The sequence below is a fragment of the Protopterus annectens genome, chromosome 2.part2 (genome assembly GCF_019279795.1).
Source record: "Protopterus annectens isolate FY-2018-M chromosome 2.part2, PAN1.0, whole genome shotgun sequence".
NCBI classification, from domain to species: domain Eukaryota; kingdom Metazoa; phylum Chordata; order Ceratodontiformes; family Protopteridae; genus Protopterus; species Protopterus annectens.
Window position 1 is genome coordinate 64,002,405 of NC_056730.1, and position 21,725 is coordinate 64,024,129.

Consider the following 21,725-nt stretch of genomic DNA (forward strand, 5'->3'; position numbering starts at 1 on the left):
CCCTGGAATCCCTGTCCGAAGGGGTAGGATTGTTGTCAGTTGTAGCCTTAATGCCTTTAGGTCCCTGGGAAATGGTCTCTGGATCCACAGTAGGATTCCTAAAAAGGAATTTGTGGGAGTCAGGCACTCTATAGTACCTGTCAGGGTTCCTGGGAGCTGGAGGCAAGGTATCAGGGGTAAGGCTTGATTCCAGGAAGACATAAAACCCACGTAGCCTTCTCTACAACAGAAACCTGGATGCAGTCCAACCACTTGGCTCTAAATGCAAATAAAACCAAACTAATTATTTTTTCTCCCACCAAAAACTCAATTATTGACAAAACCTCATTCACCATACAGAGCCAGAACAACACCCCCCTTGAAACTGTTCCCACCACCAAGCTTCTCAGCATCATCATTGATGAAGAACTAAAATATGATACCCACATCCACTCCACAATCAAGCACACAGCAAAGATAGGTCTCCTCTACAGACACAACCACTTCCTCAGCCCCTCTACCTGTCAAACCCTGGCATCCACCTTCCTGCTCCACTCGCTTATGTATGGTGCCCCTCTGTTGACAAATTTCCACCTCGGCTTACAATCCAAACTTGAATCCTGCTATCACAAAATCTGCCAATTTGCAACCAATTCAAAAAACTCATTCCACCACTGCCACTCCCTCCTCACCCTCAGTTAGCTTTAACTACCCAACTACCTCAGTTACCTACAAACTCACCATTGCCCACAAGCTCATCTTTAAACCTGCAAACTGCCCATCTCTTGCTACATCCTTAAAACCCTACATACCTAACCACCTACTTAGATCCACTAACCAAAATCTCCTTCAGGTCCACAAACCAGCACGACCTCCTGGCCTTCTCCTTAGCAAAACAGTGAAACTCACTCCTCCCTCACCTACACAACCTACCAAACCTTACGAACTTCAAATGTCAGCAATTTTCTCATCTATCAGCCAAATGGGAATGCCCATGTCACACTCCAACATAAACCCCTCTCAACTCCCTCTCTTTCTCCCCTGCACTGAAATCATCACCAATTATCACTACTATTGCTTCATCTTAACCTAAAACAATCTCTCCCCTACCTGGGACTGATTTTCTCTCTGCTATCTAATGTACTTTACTTTCCATTAACAAATATTCTGGTACTTTTTCCATGCAAAATAGTTCACATGACCTGCAAAGGGCTACTAGCAATTTGTTTAAATGTTAACTTACTAAGAGCTTATTGACAAAAATGTATTTTCTGTAAATAAAAAGGCTTAACCATATGTTTTAAATGTTAACTCACCAAGTGCCTATTACATAATGCATTATTCTTCTGCAAATGTTTAATTGTTCTGTACAAATCTTTGTTACTCTTTTGTAACATGTAACTTGCAATAATTTGGAGCTTTTCGCCCTGCGCCTCCACTGAAAATGGGATCTTTATGGCCCAGTGAACTTCCCCGGTCAGCAAACTTAAAATAAAATAAATAAATAAAATACATTTGCTGTCCGGCAATGATACCCAGTGTTAACCAACTGTAGAACCTCTTTCTTCCAGTGGGTCTGCATTTTATAGTGCTCATCTTTAATGGCTGGGAAGTACAGGGAGTGAGTCAGGTGTTAGCAGGTCTTTATTTTGCTGTGGCTTAGATTTTTGTGTGTCCTACTTTGTACTCTCCCCTTCTACAGGCTTCCAGGTATAGTGCATTGCCTCCTAAGATACAGCCATGCGGATCTGTGCTTCCACCACTCCCGTCTACCTCTTGCTTCAAACTAATAACATGAGGCATGCTGCCAGGTGCTGCTAAGGCACAATTCTAATGCCCCCCCTCCCAAAATAAAGATGGGTGAGCCAAGCTTAGTTGAGCTGTCCCTGCTAGCAGAACCCAGAACCACAGCACCTACAATCCAAAGCAAGTCCCTTGTATAACAAAGAACAGGAAGTAACAAAAAGTACAGTTCTGTACACTTACCATAAATGTAGATGGTCAAGTGTATTCACTGTTGCAGTCATCACATTTGGGTTATCTGCCTGCAGGTAGCCCTCAGCTGGCCTGAATACCAGAGTCTTGGGATTTCTCTGTCAGATGCTGTCGCTTCTTCCATGACGTCAGGTCGTCAGGGGTATAAAACATGCGGCCAATGCCATTACATCAATTTTTCTTGCCCCAGATGTCAGGTGCCCCCAAAATAGGAAGCAATTACATGGTATGTGATACCCCCAGCAAAAAAAACAAATACCAATGATGTAAGATATGCCAGACAAAAAGGATAGGAAAGAAATCAGGAAAAGTCAGGGGGCTGGAGGGAGGATAACCAGGACTGTAACAGTGAATACACTCGAACATCTACATTTATGGTAAGTTTACACAACTGTACTATGTTCTTCGTGTTTCACTGTTGCAGTCATCATGTTTGGGTCGATTCCCAAAGCTAAGGAAGGGTGGAGGTAGTTATGAAGCATTAGGGCTGGCAATCAGGCCCTGTAAGACTGCTGTGGCGAATCCAGCTATGAATTTAGAAAATATAGGCAAGTGGTAGTGCTTGGTGAAAGTGTGTACACAGAGCTCCAGCTTGCAGGTTCCAGGATGTCCCTGGTAGGGACTCCCCTAAGAAATGCTGTAGAGGTAGAAGTAGCCCTAGTGGAATGAGTTCTGATTCCCTGTGGAGTGGGTTTCCCATGGTGCTTGTAGCAGAAATGGATGCAGTGTGCTATCCATTTAGAAATGGTTTGCTTTGAAATGGCCTTGCCCTCTGCCCCTGCAGCAAAGATGACTAGCAGCTGGTCAGATTTTCTGAGAGGTTTAGTCCTGTCCAGATAGAACCTAAGCTGCCTGTGCACATCCAGGGAATGCAGGATCCTTTCCCCTTTATTCTGAGAATTAGGAAAAAAGGTTGGCAAATGAATGGACTGGTTTAAAGCCACACTAGACATCAACTTGGGCATAAAGGATGGGTTAGTCCTGAGGGAAACCCTGCCTGCATGGAAGATAATGAAGGGTTCCACTGCCATAAGGGCCTGCAATTCAGACACTCTTTTTGCTGAAGTGATGGCTAGAAGTAAAGCTGTTTTCCACGAGAGGAATTTTAACTCTGCTGTGGCCACAGGTTCAAAGGATGGAAGTGTGAGCTTTTCTAATACAAAGTTAAGGTCCCAGTCTAGAGTGGGAGCTCTCCTGGGGGGTCCTAAATTTTTGGCTCCTCTCAGGAACTGTTTTACCAGAGGATGAGAGAAGAGGGGTGACTCAGTATTATAATGAGCTGAGATGGTAGAGGCATGGATCTTAATTAAAGAGAAGGATAGGCCTTTGTGGAGCATTTCTGTTAAGTAATCTAGTATATGAGGTAAGATGGGCACAGCTGTGCCCATTGCCTGAGACTGGCTCCAGGAACAGTATCTTTTCCATTTTTCCGAATAGGATTTTCTAGTACTAGGCCTCCTTGCCTCAAGAATGACATCCAGCACCTGCTTACTGAGGTTTGCTGATGTTGAATTCAGGGGATTGTCCAGGCTGCAAGGTTCAGGGTCTGTAGCGGGGGTGCAGAATCTGGCCTGCCTGCTGGGACAGCAGGGAAGGAGTCTGAGGCAGATGCCATGGTTGTAGCACTGTCATACTGTGCAAAAGAGGGTACCAGTATTGGCACTGCCAGTCTGGCGCAATCACGATTGTCCTTGGCTTGTCCTGTTTGATTTTTAGTAGAACCTTCGAGAGGAGTGGCAGAGGGTGAAAGGCATAGACTGAGGGGCTTTCCCAGGTGAAGGACAGGGTATCCACTTTCCAAGCTTGGCTGTGGGGAGTTTTGGTGCAATATTTGCTCAACTGATAGTTCTGAGGGGAAGCAAAAAGGTCCACCTTTGGCGCCCCCAACCTGTTCCTCAAAAGCTTGAATATTTTGAGTTCCAGTTTCCACCTGTGTGGATCCATGAGATTTCTGCTTAAGTCGTCTGCTAGTGAATTTAGTTTGCCTGGAAGGAATTGAGCTTGTAAGTGCACTTGGTTGCTCAAGGCTGTGTTCCACAGAGCCATGGCTAGTCTGCAGAGTGGGTAGGAATGGGTTCCCCCCTGCTTGTTTATGTACCACATAACTGTGGTGTTGTCTGTCTTTACCAATAGTTGTCCTGGAAGAATAAGGCCTTTGAAGGCTGTCAGAGCATTCTGCACAGATAGCTTTTCTTTTTGATTGAAATACAGGTGCATTTGCTTTGGGCTCCATTTGCCCTGAATGCACTGCCCTGCCATGTGAGCCCCCCCATGCCTAGTCTGATGCGTCTGTTGTTAGGGTTTGGGCGGCAGGGGGTAGAATGAAAGGGAGTCCCTTGCTGTAGTTGCAGGCCTCTGCCCAAAGGAACTCTGTCCTTAGGCAAGGAATGATAGGAATCATTGTTTCTAGGTCCTAAGAATGTTGACACCAGAGACTTTTTAGGTACCATTGAAGTTTCCTCATATGCAGTCTTGCATATGGAATTAGTAGAATCCAAGAGGCCATGAATCCTAGGGCTTGCAGTATTTTTCTTGCAGATAGCCGGGTTTGGTGGCCAGTAGATTGAAATAGTTTGTCAAATAAATTTGTTTCTCTGAAGTGAGGAATGCCATCTGGGAAGTTGTGTTCAAGTGCTCCCAGGAATACAATCTGTTGGCTTGGTACCAGTTGTGATTTCATTTTGTTGATGGTGTACCCCAGTGAAGTGAGAAGTCTTTTTACATATGCCAGGTGTTGAGTAGCAATTTCTGACTGTCTGGCTGAATCAGGAAATCGTCCAAGTATGGGCACATTTGAATTCCTCTCTGCCTGCAATATGCAATGACTGGAACTAGGTACTTTCTGAATACCCTGGGTGCAGTAGATAAGCCAAAGGGAAGTGCAGAGAACTGACAGTGCATAGAGCCTGCTCTGAAGCGTAGGTATTTTCTGCAAGATTCCCTTATGGGAATGTGCAGATAAGCTTCTTTTACATCTAGGGTTGATAACTAGAAGTCCTTGGCTAGCACAGGAAGCAGCTGTTGGAGAGTTAACATTTTGAATTTTGGAACCACCAAAAAGGTGTTGAGAATAGACAGATTCAGGATAGGACACCAAGACTTTTCTTTTCTGGGGACCAGAAACAGTCTGGAGTAAAAACCTTGTCACCTTTGTTCTGCTGGGACAGGCTGAATAGCCTTGATACTGAGAAGAGAAAGTACTTGCTTTTGGGCCTCTGCCCACTGGTTTGGTGATAGGTCTGGCCATCCACTTATGGATGGGAGTAAGTGGAATTGGAATCTGTATCCCTGGGAAACAATGTTTAAGACCCATTTGTCTTGGGTAATGTATTGCCAATTTTTCGCATGCAGTCTAAGTACTTGAGCAAGGCTTGGAAAAGTTAAGGAAAAGTCATTGTGCAATTTCACCAACTGATGGAGGCTTACTACTCCCTGTTTTGGACATGGGAGCACTCCATTGCTTAGATCTGTGCATAGCCTGAGACTGAAGTCTTGGTGGTCTGCTGCCCCTGGGCTTGGACTGAGAGGGACTGGAAAAGACCAGTTTTTTGAAGGCCAATGCCTACTGAATCTAGGTGGCTGTACTTGTAAGAAATCCTTAACAGTTTGCATAGATTTAGCTTTCTCCTTCATTCTTTTGAGGACTACTTCTGCTTTATTACCAAATAGATGCTCCTGATTTAATGGTGTATCCAGTAATTTTGCTTTGACATAATCTGGCAAGTTTTGTTCCTTGAGCCAAGCATGTCTTCTAAGAACAGACCCAGTAACAGCAGCCCTGCTAGATGCTCCTAAAGCATCAAACCCACATTGCAAAGTATGTTTACCAACTCAGTTAGCAGAATGTATTAACTCTTGTAAATCTTTGTGTTCTGCACAATCAGGAATCAACAACATTTTTTGTTTAATTAGCTCCATAATATGCTGCTGATACTTTAACAAATGAAAATGGCAATTTAAAGCCCTAATGGCAAGCGTGGCAGAGGTGTATACCTTTTTTCCCCATTTATCTAATGCCCTGGAATCCCTGTCCAAAGGGGTAGGATTTTTGGCAGTTGTAGCCTTAATGCCTTTAGGTCCCTGGGAAATGGTCTCTGGATCCACAGTAGGATTCCTAAAAAGGAATTTGTGGGAGTCAGGCACTCTATAGTACCGGTCAGGGTTCCTGGGAGCTGGAGGCAAGGTATCAGGGGTAAGGCTGGATTCCAGGAAGACATAATCTACAATTTCCAGAACAGGAAGGATAGCCAGAGGCTTGTGCTGAGGCAAGCTTAAAAATTCCCCGAGTCTCTTTTTGGACTTGGAGTAGTACTGGCTCTCCCAGCGGAAATATTCTCTAAGGGTGTGCAGGGTTTCACCAAAGGAAAAATCCTCTGGAGGGGAAGCAGAGGGAATGGAATCTTCTGCATCAGAATCCTCATAGGTAGATAAGGGTACATCTTGGAAATCAGAAGGATCAGAGTAATCAGATTCCTAATCAGAAGGAAAATCGGTTCTAGGTCTTTTTGAGGGGGAAGGCGGATTTCCCCTAAATAAAGTAACGAGTTCCTCAGCCATTCTAATCATTTGTTTTTGTGGCATCTGGACCTTAGAATGTGCTTTGGTCGTCGGTTTCCTAGGCATAGTGCGAACTTTAGGTCTGAGAAATTCAGTATTTTTTGTTTGAAAGGAAGTCGTTGGTTAAATATGAAGATTGGAAGGCCTGAAAACACCCTCAGAATCCAGTGCCTGCACAGCAGCTCTGGACCCATCTAAGGTAGAGACATCCGCAGGTTCCATAGTCAAAGAAGCATTTTGCGGCATACCGGACTCCGAATGGGCCTCAGTAGAGGTCGGCAATTCTGTAGAAGCAGGTATCAAGGGCTGCGAAATTGTCTCACTGAGTACCGGCAGACTGGCGACTAGCTGAAACGGTAGCATCATTGGCAGCCTTGGACCTATGCAGTCTGTCTCTGTTTTTATCCTTTCGGTTTTTTTTGGAAGATCAGTAGTCGGATGGCTTACCGAAGACATTTCAGAGTATGGAGATCGAGATCGAAAGAATTTAGCTACAAAAATAGCCCAACAATGAATAGTTCGGGCATTGAACAAGGCACAAAACCGACAGTGAGGGATGTCATGATCTGGGCCTAAACAGGTGACGCAGTAAGAATGAAAATCTCTGTGAGGTATTTGCTTTCCACAGGCAAGACAATTATAACTTTTTTCTGACATCAGTTAGAGCAAGAAGAAAGGATCCCCCAACAGGGTACTTATCTTTTAGAAGACTTCAGGTCTGAAACTCGAAAAATGAAAATTTCAGGAGTCAGCCGACTGGCACTTGCAAACTGCTTCTGCTTTGGGCACTGCATGGCAAGAAAGACTGATGTAATGGTGTCAGCTGCATGTTTTATATCCCTGACAACCTGACGTCATGGAAGAAGCAACAGCATCTGACGCAGAAATACCAAGACTCTGGTATTCAGGCCGGCTGAGGGCTACCTGCAGGCAGATAACCCAAATATGATGACTGCAACAGTGAATCATGAAGAACATCCATTTACATTTACTCTCTCTCGCTCTCTTACTAGTGGTGAATCATTATGGGGGAGCACAGCTCTGTCTTCACACAAGGCAGACAGACTGATTTAAAAATGGCAAAAGAAAAAACTCTCCATCCCAAGACTCATTTCTATGCATGCCTTTTAATTTAACCCATATGTCAATATACTCAAGAATACTGTCAAAGTGAAAGAAAACGTATTAATTACAAGAAAATACCGCAACATAATTATCCCAAAAATACAGAAGGCTATATTTACAACTGGAAAAACTGCAGTAAAATGTGCACTAACTGCTAAGAATGAACAGACAGACTAATAACGGAGACACATATTTCCCAGGTGTGGGAACTATATAAATGTAACGACTATTAAGGTCTACATCAGTGATTGGTAATGAATGCTGCTAGCCCAAAGCCGGTATTATGCATTTGTGAGAATAAAGTCTAGGAAAGCCTAACATTGAGAAAATCCCGCTGGAAAACAATGATTGAAAATATAATTACTACTGAGGATGTTTGCTATTCACAAAGGACTGAAATGTAGGACTGCAGTAAAAATATTTCTGTAAAGATTACTTTCCTAAAATGGCATATGATATGAAATACGTACACAGTGTAAGCTCAGCTTAAATTATTTAACTGTGCTGTGTTTTACAACTGTAAAAAAATACAATCTAAATGCCTTCACGGCACAATTCATAAAATGGAACGTATAACACTGATTAAAACAAAACTGTCACAGACACAAGCAAGTCTGCGACAGCTTATTACTAAGGTTCTCAGAACTTAAATTTCAATGAAAGGCATTCAATATGTCTGCTGACTGGCATATATTACCACAATACACAAGGAGAGAGACACACGCTATGGACACTTAAGAAACAGAAATCAAATGCAGCAATTTGCATAAGTAAATGTTATACCAAAAGGTCTTTCTGCTTCATGCAAACACATGTCTGTTTTGATATTCAGAACCTCATCGCTCAGTGTGCAGGTCTCCATATATTAACCCATCTACCAGTGAACTTTACACAGCTGAAGAATTGGAGCAAATGATGTCAAGGCGGCAGCAGTGAGACAAAGCTCAACATTAAAATTTCTACCCACAGTAACAGGTGGTCGCTGTTCAGCTTATTTCCTAAAAAAAAATGATCTTGTGCAGACCACTGGACACTATAGCAATATTAAATATGGGCAAATAAATACAACTTTAAATGATATTAATGAAATCACAGTACACACACATTTTAAAAATAAGTATTCTTTACAGAATGACACATGCTTGTTTTTCTGTAAATGAAGTGCATACCATTAGCGTTTTCTTTTCCTGTTACAAGTATGAAAGACATAACCCCAGGTTTGCCATGAAACCACAGGTTCTAACTATGCATCATTCTGCCCCAGAACAAACAGCACCGCCAACCTAGACTACTCATATTATTTCACAGTATATGAGTGGCAAACTGGTTGAACACAATTTAAAATACAGCAACACACTTATTGCACACAGTGCCTTCTTGGAAGATATTTAGGTTGATAGGTAGTTACTGGACATATGGTCCAGAGTACTGAACAGCCTAGCTTGATAAGTGATTTGTTCAGACTCTCACCATAAAAGCAGTGGAAGGCTGAGGGGCTCAAACCCTGAATTACAAGATGCAACTTTTTAGCGGCTCATAGCCTCAGTCCTCATAGTAAATTTGAGTCAAAAAATAAAAAGGGTTTGTGACCAGCAGGATACAAACCTGCATGGGGGACACCAACAGATTTCCAATCCACATTCGTAAATCACTCAGCCATGACAACTCTCATGATGTGCATGGCAGTAATGGAATATAAACCCGGCAGTAATGGATAAGAACCCATAATTCCACTGAGACTGGAGCCTAAATACAGCGACTTGGATGACTGAGCCACACTACCTCAGAAACATGATGACATCATCCCAGGGTGGGCTTGAACCACCTACCTCAGTCTGACTGATCTAGCAATTGCTATTCTCATCTACAAAAGAAAATGATGCTTCAGTTCAAGAACCAGAACTGCAGGACCATACAGTTTAGGTTTTCAGCATTTCTGTTCAAATGGCACAGTTCACCCCTTTTTCCAAAGACAACAGCGTTGAAAAAAACTTTGGCCCAGTTATTCAGGAACACAAATGTTGCTGATGGAAAATGACCAGCAGGAAGTTTTAGCGGCAACACTTTGCAGCTGCTTCTCCTTCCCTGGCTATTATTATCCATCTCAAAGGTCACCTGAGTCACTCTACTAACACCCTGCCATTCTGTCCAGCACAGCATGATCAGACCCCACCTCATTCTCTGAAAGTAATATCTAAATCATCTAACAGATGACACAAATTCCATTGTAAATCTATTTCCATCTATCCCAAGGTTAGCTGTAATTCCTGCTCCATTTTTTCTTCATCGGTATACACACCTATAAGCCTTAGCCTTTCTTCATACGTAATCCCCTAACCGCAGACCACTGGCTGGTACTATACATTCTCCAACAACATGGCAAACTCTCTGCTGTTAGGTATGCATTACTATACATGGCATTCCAGGTGTGATCCTACAAGCATCCTGTGTACAGACGCATGGTATATGCTTAGCTGGGAATACACTCTGACTACATAACCCAAACTGCTACAGACATTCAGCACAGTAAATTCACACCACCTTTCACCACTATGCTCACTGTATATTTGATGATCACACCAGAGGTTTTTTGTTTTCAGTTGCGCTTTTCATGTCTCAACATCATAAATGAGATCTTGCTATATGACCTACACTGTACAAAGATGCTTGTTGCAATTCTTTCTTTTTCACTGGAGGGCAGAGGTAAGGCTTAAATTAATGTATACTGTATGTGTTGGTTTGGTGCTCTAGAATTCATTTCAGTTTTGTGTGTATTAAAACATTCTATCAAAACGCATGCTGCACTATGCAGACATCATGCATTTAGTAAACTGTGTTCTTGCCTTTTGAAAGTTAAACTGATAAAGTCATATTCAGGTTTAGGACAACAAGTCGATTCATTAGTTGAGGTTTCTGCTTCATAGCCAGTCCAGTGATCTAGTGTTTAATCCTGACCATTGATTGTTACTTGTATGAAAGCTTACATGTACTTGACGTCACTTATTTCTTCCTCCGTCTGGGCACACAAGTTTTCTCCACCTCACAAACCATGTTGTTTGGCTGGTTGCTTTAGACTGTGTGTATGCACTGTCTATTAATCCCTGATTTCTCAAAAGGGATCACTTTGCTTGTCCAGATGTATGATGCAGTGAAATAAAGCCCTGACTGTGAATTAAAGCATCTTTGGCAAAGGAAAAAAAAGACTGCGGAGGATGTGTCAGTGGCCACCACTGGTTCAACCATCCAAGGAGGAAGGACAGGTGGTTTCCACTGGCCAGCTTCCATCGTGTTCATGTAAGTGGACACTTGCACAGTATTACAAAACTTGCCTGTAAAAAAAAATTGGCTACCCAGGAAAAGTTGGCAGTTCATAAAATCTCTTGTCAGCATTTTACAGACACTGAGAAATCATTCTAATCATCTCTGAGGAACTAAATGTTCTGAATTTACTTAATTTGCACAGCATATAATTAAAAAAACAACTGACATTCAGTTTACATGCCCTGTCAAGATACAAAACAAGGGTGTGTAGACAGTTTAAGAGGCAGAGAATGTCAATAAAAAGATGAATGCCTGGATTTCTGGGAGCCTGCAAGAAAGGTTCAAGACTCCATATTTAAGAAAATGGTAGAAGAGGGTCTAGTTGCTACTTGGAGCACTAACACTATGCAAGGATTGCTCTAATGACAAAAGAGCATGTCATACTCACTGATATACTTTGTACAAAATATGTTAATAAAGCAAGCTAATTGTACAAAGTTTGTCTTGTGTTTTTGTTGCTGTAGGGAATTAAGAGGAATTTTGCTTAAAAATAATATATATACATATATACAGATTTTATTAAAATAAAAGTCATAAGAGGTGCTTGCAGGTAAAGATGAACATGCCTGTGTTTGGATGAGGATGCAGACTTGGGCAAACCAAGCTGCTGATTCCTGGTGGAGGCCAGGGAAATAGCTGTTAATCTTAGGTGAAGAGGTGGGAGACATTGATTGAGTTACCCCAGAGATGAAACAACACATCATTAAGTCCCTGTTGCATGTCCATCCTGTAACATTGATGAGTGTGTCTGGTGGGTAGCAAAATTATGGCATAAAATAAGAAATGCTTTCCAGCACAGGACAGGAGCTGGCAACAGATGACAGTCAACTGATGGAGTCTGCTAATAACCATACATCGCATAGTAACAGACAAGGGTCAGTGTTTTAACAATACTACACTAGGTTAATGGTTTGTACTATTTTGGATGCTTAAATGTCACAAAAGGAAATACTGCCAGCCCAGCTATCTGGAATTTTGTAAATAATTTTATGTCATTTGTGAATATTGATATGATTCATACAGAAGGGTGTGTAAAGTACTGAGCTAAAATGTAATCACAGCATGCATACCCTAATGGCTTAGAAAAAAAATGTATATAAACTATTGCAATTGTGTAAACGTATAAGTTTTAGCAGTAGAAACTATAAGAGTGTGTTAACTTCAAAATTTCAAGAAAATAAGTGAAAATGAAATTGTTTTACGATTGTGCTATAAAAGCTATCTCTCGGTTTCACACAATACCAGTAGCCCAGCTTCCTCTGAATAGTGATACTGTTAAGAAAAGTGTTTTTCTTAAGGTTATTGCATGGTTGGAGCAGGGACAAGATTGGGAACAGCACACAAGTAAAGATGGGCACATGCAGACATCCTGCCCTCCACCACCAACTTTTGTGGGCTAACCCTAACCCTGCCCTGACTTCAACCCTACACATTACCATGAGGAGAAATCCTTTCCTAACAGTAACACTAGTCAAGACACTCGGACACAGCCCACAAACAACTCTAAAATTATCCTCTTTCCCAACAGTAACCCACAAATACAAACAAGTGAACGTGCACACACACACACACACACACACACACACACACACACACACACACACACACACACACACACACCAACTCACAAAGAAACATTGAAAGCTATTCTTCTTACCTAACCCTAACCAACAAACATGAACACACACTCCCAACATTGATAGAAACCCACTTAACCTTTTTGATAAACCACATATTCGGCAACACAGAATTTCACTAGTGAATGTTTACAAAAAAAAATGCAGTTAATATTACTGAACAAATGTTAACTGCTACCACAGCTTCATACTGGCTGCATCTTTAAAACATCTCAGTCTGTGTCTCCCTATTTTAAGTTAAAATGATTATGAAAAATATCCAGCATTGTCCAAATAAATATAGCAGCTTTCAGAACATGTAAGCAAATTTTCACAGTGTATCCATTGCAGACTTTTTTTTATATACAACAGGAAAAGGACGGATCACCTCAATTTCATTTCAAAGTCTGGTTGCAAAAAGTCAATATTTTTGATTCACTTGTTGAAAACAAAATGCTGGCTAAACAGCGAAGATATCACTCAAGGTTAACCACTGTAAATATCCATTTTCTTTGGTATGTCATGTGTGCTGCTAGTATACTATGATGTTTATGTCTGCAATGCACATTATTAACTGCAATTTATATAATGTTAACCGTAATCATATATAAAGATATTGTTTTCATACTAAAGTGACCTAACATAACACACACACACATTTAGCCATTCTGGTTCCACAGAGGGTTGGTTGGAGTGCCTTTTGGATTTTGTCGTTCTTTATAGTTTGTTTGGAACGTAGCACCCTATGTGGGGCCTGTGCACATGTTATTTGTGGCCATTATACACACACACACACACACACACACATACACACACATATATATATATATATATATATATAAACTATTTTTTTGCTTATGCATGGGGAGCAAGCCCCCCTGACCCACCCGCTAATTATATAGCATACAAGTGTGTGTGTGTATCATCATCTTCTTTCGGCTGTTCCCATTATGGGTCGCCACAGCAGATCACCTGTTTCCATTTCTTCCTGTCCTCTGCATCTTGCTCTGTCACACCAATCACCTGCATGTCCTCTCTCACCACATCCATAAACCTCATCTTAGGCCTTCCCTCTTTTCCTGTTACCTGGTAGCTTCATCCTTAGCATCTTTTTCCCAATATACTCAGCATCCCTCCTCAGCACCTGTCCAAACCAACGTAATCTTGCGCCTCTGGCTTTGTCTCCAAACCTTCCAACCTTTGCTGACCCTCTAATATACTTATTCCTAATCCTGTCCACCCTCGTCACACCCAGTGCAAATCTTAACATCTTTAATTCTGCCACATCCAGCTCAAACTCCTGCCTGTTTGTCAATGCCACTGTCTCCAACCCATATAACATGCAGTCAAACAGTTCCATATATTAAAACCTGTATTGATATTTATCATTTGAGACAATCCCAGGTTTGGGTTTAACCCATATAACATAGCTGGTCTCACTACCCTCTTGTAGACCTTCCCTTTCACTCTTACAGGTACTGGTCTGTCACAAATCACTCTTGACACTCTTCTCCACCCACTCCATCCACCTTCGCCACCTCTACTCCCTGCATCCTCACCATTCCTCTATCCTCCCTCTCATTCACACAAATATATTCTTAGTCCTGCTGACCTTCATTCCTCTTCTCTCTAGAGCATATCTCCATCTCTCCAGGGTCTCCTCCACCCGTTTCCTACTCTCACTACAGATCACAATGTCATCTGCAAACATCAAAGTCCACGGGGACTCCTGTCTGCTCTCATCTGTCAACCTGTCCATCACCATTGCAAATAAGAAAGGGCTCAGAGCTGATCCTTGATGTAACCCTACCTCCACCTTAAACGCATCCGTCACTCCCACTGCAGACCTCACCGCTGTCACACTACCCTCATATATATCCTGTACCACTCTTACATACTTTTCTGACACTCCTGACTTCCTCATACAATACCACAACTCCTCTCTAGGCACCCTGTCATATGCTTTCTCTAAGTCTACAAAAACACAATGCAACTCCTTCCGACATTCTCTGTACTTCTCCATCAACACTCTCAGAGCAAAGATCGCATCTGTAGTGCTCTTTCCTGGCATGAAACCATACTGCTGATCACTAATCATCACCGCCCTTCTTAACCTAGCTTCCACTACTCTTTCCCATAACTTCATGCTGTGACTGATCAATTTAATCCCTCTGTAGTTACTACAGCTCTGTACATCACCCTTATTCTTAAAAATCGGTACCAAAACACTGTTTCTCCATTCCTCAGGCATCCTCTCACTTTCCAAGATTTCATTAAACAATCTGGTTAAAAACTCCTCTGCCATTTCACCTAAACACCTCCATGCTTTCACAGGTATGTCATCTGGGACAACAGCCTTTCCATTCTTCATTCTCGTCATAGCTATCCTTACTTCCTCCTTGCTAATCCATTATACTTCATGATGTGTGTGTGTGTATATATATATATATATATATATATATATATATATATATATATATATATATATATATACACATATATATATATATATATATATATATATACACACACACACACATACATACATACACAACAGACACCCTCTTATCTGGTCTTGCTGGGACCGGATCTTAGACTGGATAAATAAATGGATGGTTAATTAGAAAAAGCATACAAAATAATATTTATAGGTTATAAATCAGCTAGAATACTAGGATATGCATGTGTGTGTGTGTGTGTGTGTGTGTGTGTGTGCACGCATGCTTTTAACTTTACCATGAAGCCAGGGCTGTGGCCGAAAAGGATCTCATAGCAGTCCACCCACGTAGTTAAAACTACAAGTAAATAAACATAAAAAGGAAATGAGTGTCGACACTTCACTAACAGAAGTGCAAGACCAGGTACTGTATGTTCTGATACTTGAAGAATTAAACTACTACTGCTTAAAAAAGTGAATTCTGAAATTTGCTGTTGCACTTTTAAAGTGTTATTTGCCTTGGGGCTGCGTTCCTAACTGCTTGGACTTCCGATAACCAATGCAGTACTTAAATTGGGAAGCTTAAATCCTTTTTCTTAGGTAAGTCTTAGCTTATTGTAGTTTACTGTTAAGTGTTTGCTCACCCGAGGAAATTTCTTAATGTTTTTATTAACTAAACTGAAAATTCTTCATTACAACGGAAGAGTTATTTTGAAAGTAAAGTAATCTTGGAGAAATATTAATTTTAAATATTTGTATTTACTTATCAGAATTCCAAGAAGTGAGTGAATGCCTCTTGTTAAAGTTTGTATTTAACTGCAAACTGGGGATTGTTAAGACAACCCACGAGACCCCCCCCCCCATAAACTCTTCCTACTAAACTCTTGGTGTGTTAAAAACAGATTCAAAATAAATGTTCAAGTGTAGTCCTTCCATTCCGCCACTTTCCTAGCTATCTTACCACTCAGTGATGCAGTACTATGCAAACTGTAACAAGCGACAATATGATGGGACCCCTTATAGTCAGGCCTTCATTCAGATTCACCAAACTGTAGTCTTATACACACAGCACACACTCATCAGATTTAAAACATTCATCAAGAATATGTTCTGAGCTCTTCTATGTCTTATAAATCAAACCAAATCAATGTAATTTGTAAGAGAAAAGGTATTTCCTCTTCCTTTCAGACCCTCTCAGTCTACTTTTGTGCACCATGTTAGCAATCCTCATAGAATTCAAGCAGCCAGGTGTAAACAGATTTAAGTTGCTTGACGAAATGCTGTTGGGAGTGAGGTGCACTGTCTGACTGACTGGGTGTTATGTTGCAATCAAAGCAGCAGCTGTCCAGTAAGTCAGGAGTTCTGCAGTACCGAGATAAGCTTAAGTATGGACTCCCCTCCCCCCATCTCCCCATTTCAGCATACTGCTATTGTGGGTGGTAGAGTTGCAAGGAATTGCCTAATGAGTAAGGAGGACTGAACAATTCTGTCCATGTCTCCCACTCATCCAGATGCATCAGAGCTGAAAGCATATTAACTTTGGCCTATAATTCTATACTATACAGTTTAATCTGGTCTGAAGGATCCTCAAAAAGTTAAAGCCCACCTTCACTTGCAGCTGACATTCTGACTTTCTACAGCTAACAGTTGATGCAACAGCTTTCCCAGAAACATACCACTCAGCTGCTTTATTAAACAATGTTATCTCCCTAGCGTATGGCAAACTGCCACAGTTGTTCCACTACACAAAAGTGAATCACGTACTGCATACAGTCATTTTTCCCCAACTACATTACTGTCTCCTCTGTTTAAAAACTTGGAAAAATGTACCCAGGTAGAGGAACCAGGTAATCTAAATGACTATAAAATATCTACAGTAGAGAACAGGAGTTATTTCTTGGTCTTAGCATCAAAACTGCACTTTGAAATGCTACCTTGCAGAAAAGGTCAATGCATAGGACCATTATTTATACATGTGGTCTTAGGTGCTTGAACCCGTAAAGCACTCTATGTTTGCTTAGTAAATTCTAAGCTACGCTATATCTGAATACTTCAATTCAGTGGCTCTCTAGTTACTTGAAAGACAGTTACAAGGTCCTAAGATGGGAATGTAACCAACCTGAGACCACTTCCTACTCGTATTAGAGAGGTTCCACTTTTTTAAGTGTAAATGTCAGCATACAGATGGCTCTAGATTATTCTTCTCCAGTACTCATGTCTCTAAAGTAAAAAAAAAAAATGGCTTCAACCATATTCCAAAAGACTTGATACTGCTCTCATTGTAAGTGCCATAAACCCACGTCCATGATCATTTAATCACATTTCTGTGGTGAGGCCGGACACTGAAAAAGCAAAACCCTTTCTTATGGTAATTTACCATTAGTGGTTTTGAACGACACAAGCTGATCAGTATCGTGTTCAATCTACATGTGAAATTGATATCCATACAGTAACAGTTAATTTAAAGGCCAATCAATAACTTTGTACCCTCAACAGAATGAGACATTTTATAACAGATTACAATACAATCAGAACAGGAAGAGTAATTCTTCTTTCAAGCCACCTCTGTACTTCCTGTAATTTAATTCTGTTACATTCAACTCTGATATCACAATATGAGCAGCAGTACAAGACAGTAAGATTTATTACATGGCAGTCTTCCAAGATGCATCAATGCTTCTCACTGAAAGCCTTACATTCAGTGGAACCGAGCTATGATTTGCACATGCATCTTCTGAAGAGTGGCGTACTGAATACTCTGTCATCCAAAAAAGATGTACGGCTCTAATGCCCTTGCTTTAACGGCATACCCAGCACATAGTCTGCACTTTTTAAATGTCCTAGTTAAAACTGCCTGCACAAACCACATTTGATAATTCCATGTTCCCTGTTACTGAGTCTAAACTATATGATAACCTGAAATGCAATTTTTAGAAAACCCTATGCAGCCATCTTTCTTCTTTGAAGGATTCTACAACTGCAACACCAGTATAATGTGACAATGGCTGTGCATAGAGCTTGCATCTGTAAAATGGCCCTTAGCAGATGTACTTCTATACTTTTTTACTGCAACTTTTATCCTTTTCAGGCCTGTGTGATGATCTCATGACTTCCTTCTGGAGTGCACAGTTACTCAAGATTTTATTATTAGTTCCTTTTGTTGGGGCCTACCACAAATTAATAATACTTCCTAATGTTTCTGGATTGTAGGGGTAATAACACTTCCTGATGTTTCTGGATTGCAAGGGTAATACTTCCAAATGTTTCTGGATTATAGGGGTAATAATACTTCCTAATGTTTCTGGATTGTAGGGGTAATAATACTTTCTAATGTTTCTGGATTGTAGGGGTAAATACTTCCTAATGTTTCTGGAGTGTAGGGGTAATAATACTTCCTAATGTTTCTGGATTGCATGGGGTAATACTTCCTAATGTTTCTAGATTGTAGGGGTAATACCTCCTTATGTTTCTGGATTGTAGGGGTAATAATACTTCCTAATGTTACTGGATTGTAGGGGTAATAATACTTTCTAATGTTTCTGGATTGTAGGGGTAAATACTTCCTAATGTTTCTGGATTGTAGGGGTAATAATACTTCCTAATGTTTCTGGATTGTATGGGGTAATACTTCCTAGTGTTTCTAGATTGTAGGGGTAATACCTCCTTATGTTTCTGGATTGTAGGGGTAATAATACTTCCTAATGTTTCTGGATTGTAGGGGTAATACTTCCTAATGTTTCTGGATTGTAGGGGTAATAATACTTCCTAATGTTTCTGGATTGTAGGGGTAATACTTCCTAATGTTTCTGGATTGTAGGGGTAATACTTCCTAATGTTTCTGGATTATAGGGCATCACATTAATTTAGTAACCTTTCATTACCAGTACTGTTCATTTTCAGACTTGACTACAGTTCTGGTTTTGTTCCGCCTAAAGAAAATTTAGGTTTGCATTGTAATGCTTTTGCATTCAAGGTAAAACATGCTGATTTGTTTATTACTTTGAGTGTGAAAACACTCCAACACTGCACAACGTACTGTTTCTTTTACATTTCTAACACAAAACTGTGTATGTGTGTAGTGGGTGACAGTGCATACGGGCAATTTTACAGTGTTTGTTCTTTAAATAGCCACAAAATCTATTTAATGGTCATAGAGAAAATGGAGACTAACCTAGCATTCAAAGCATCCAATTAAGTGAAATTAAAACTAATTCTGAATGGAGTTTGGCATACTAACCCAGAAGGCATGTATGTGTATAGGCAAATTTGTTGGATGAATAATTCACCTACAGCATGCCTTTAGGATGTGGGGGGAAACTGAAATACCTGGTAAAACCTAAAGTAGACACAGCAAAGGCATGCAGACACCACAGAAAGCAGAACCAAACTGCCAGGAGGCAGCAAAAATGGCTCGTATTATTATCAAGCATATATAAATAATTATGCTTATACTAATAGTGAAAGAAAGGCATTTATTTAAATATACATATGCTATGTGTTAGGTTTAAGTGAAGATGGATTTGTTTTGTGTAGCTCTAGAAAGGATTTCTTTACTTTCACTTCTTTTATAAAACAAATAATATTAATTGGAAAATATACACATTTCCCCAATATTGCTATGAAACATTTAAAAAAATATATACATCGCTTTCAGATGTTATCCACTCAATGATGAAAAGGCTACTTTGGAAGAGTACTGGTGTCACTAATTATGAGGTTTATAGATCTAATGATTTACTTGAAAATCACAAATATTGTGAGGAACAGATCAAAAATATGGGGCAAAAATCTGAACATCCTGCATAACTGTGGACCACTGAGAGGTACATCTGGGGAGTTACAGGCAAACCAAATGGGAGAACCAACATATTCCTGTACAATACACACACACAAAATTAGCACCTTGAAACTAAGAAAGCTTGTGTAATAGTCAAATCTAAATGCACAGGCACAGAGAATGTTTACCTAAGGCAAGTAGTGGAGTACAAGAACAGAGCCCCAACGAAAATAAAATTCCCAAAGATTCCAAAGACAACCACAAGGCATTCTATGTCAAGAATCTAAATGGCAATGCTCAAATCTGCTCTGAGCAACAACAGAATGGCATTAAATATACTGATCCCAAGAATATTGCCAATATCCTGGCAGATCGATTCAGTGTCAGCTTCACCCCCCCTATCACCCGCTAAGCAGCCCATCTTAATACCAGAAGATTTCCAAATTCCGGTAATAACGGCCACACAGGTAAAAAAAAAATGCACTCTCCATGGGACCAGATGACATCCCGAGCTGTGTACTACATGAACTACAAAATGAACTGGCACCTCACCTAAGTGTCAGGTTTAATCATATCCTCACCTCAGGCTTCGTGCCCACTGAGTGGCGCACAGCTACAGTTATCCCACTCCACAAGGGGGGATCCACCTTGGAGGCCAGGAAGTACTGCCCCATCAGTCTGACGAGCCTGATCTGCAAGGTCATGGAACGTATTATCATGGAACTTATAAACAAAGATATTGGCAACCTTCAAACACTGGACCCCACCCAGTTTGAGTTTGTGAACGGCCGATCTTGTCTCCTGAACTTGACTGACTTCTTCAAATCAGTCTCCAGAGCCATGGATGAGGATAAGGCAGTCCACACAGCCTATCTGGACCTCGCCAAGGCCTTTGGCACCATCCCCCACTCTGGAAACATAGATAAACTTACTAAGCTGGGCATTAATCCCTACGTCACTCGATGGGTTGCCAACTGGCTTACTGACAGAACCCACACTGTAAAAGTAGCTGACTCCAAATCCAGCTCCAGACATGTGACAAGTGGAATACCTCAGGGTTCAGCCCTGGGACCACTCTTGAGACTCTGGCTAACAAAGTTCACAGATGACTGCAAACTGGGAGCCATTACTGAAGCCCCAAATTATGTGGAAACTCTACAAAAGGGCCTTGCAGAAACAGATGCTTGGTGCCAGAGCCATGGGCTCAAGCTCAATGCCAAAAATGTATAGTTATCCCCTTTGGGGAAAAAAACATATACAAGTGAAGTACCACATAGGTGGCAGTACACTAAACACCGAAAGTGTGATACCAGACTTAGGGAACACAGGTAGACAGTGGTCTCACCTTCAATAACCACATTGCCACAACAGTCAGGAAATCCTTCTATGTGGCACACCTCATCACCAAGGGCTTTTCATCCAGAAAAAAGGAGGTCATTGTCCCACTGTACTCATCTCTCATTAGACCCATTATAGAATACAATGCCCCATTTGGTATGTACCTCTCAAGACATATGCAACAACTGGAAAGGCCACAGAAATACCTCACTAAAAGAATCACAGGCCTAAAGCAGATGCCCTATGCTGACCACCTTAGAAAACTCCAGCTATACTCTGTTGCATATCGTCTACTCAGAGACAATCTCTGCTTAACATACAAAACCATGTCAAACCCAGAGCTGTTGGACATGCTACACTTAAAGAAATCCCAATCCCTCAGAGCCACACGCTCCAGGAATCTAAACCTTGTCATCACAATAAACAAAACATGCTGGAGGGATAGGTTCCTGACCCAGAGACTCCCCAGACTCTGGAATTGACTGCCCATAAATGTCAAGCAAAGTACCTTTTTGGCCCTCTTCAAAAGGAACCTTGACGATTGGATGGGAGAAACGAAATTCACCCCGGGGATCACGTA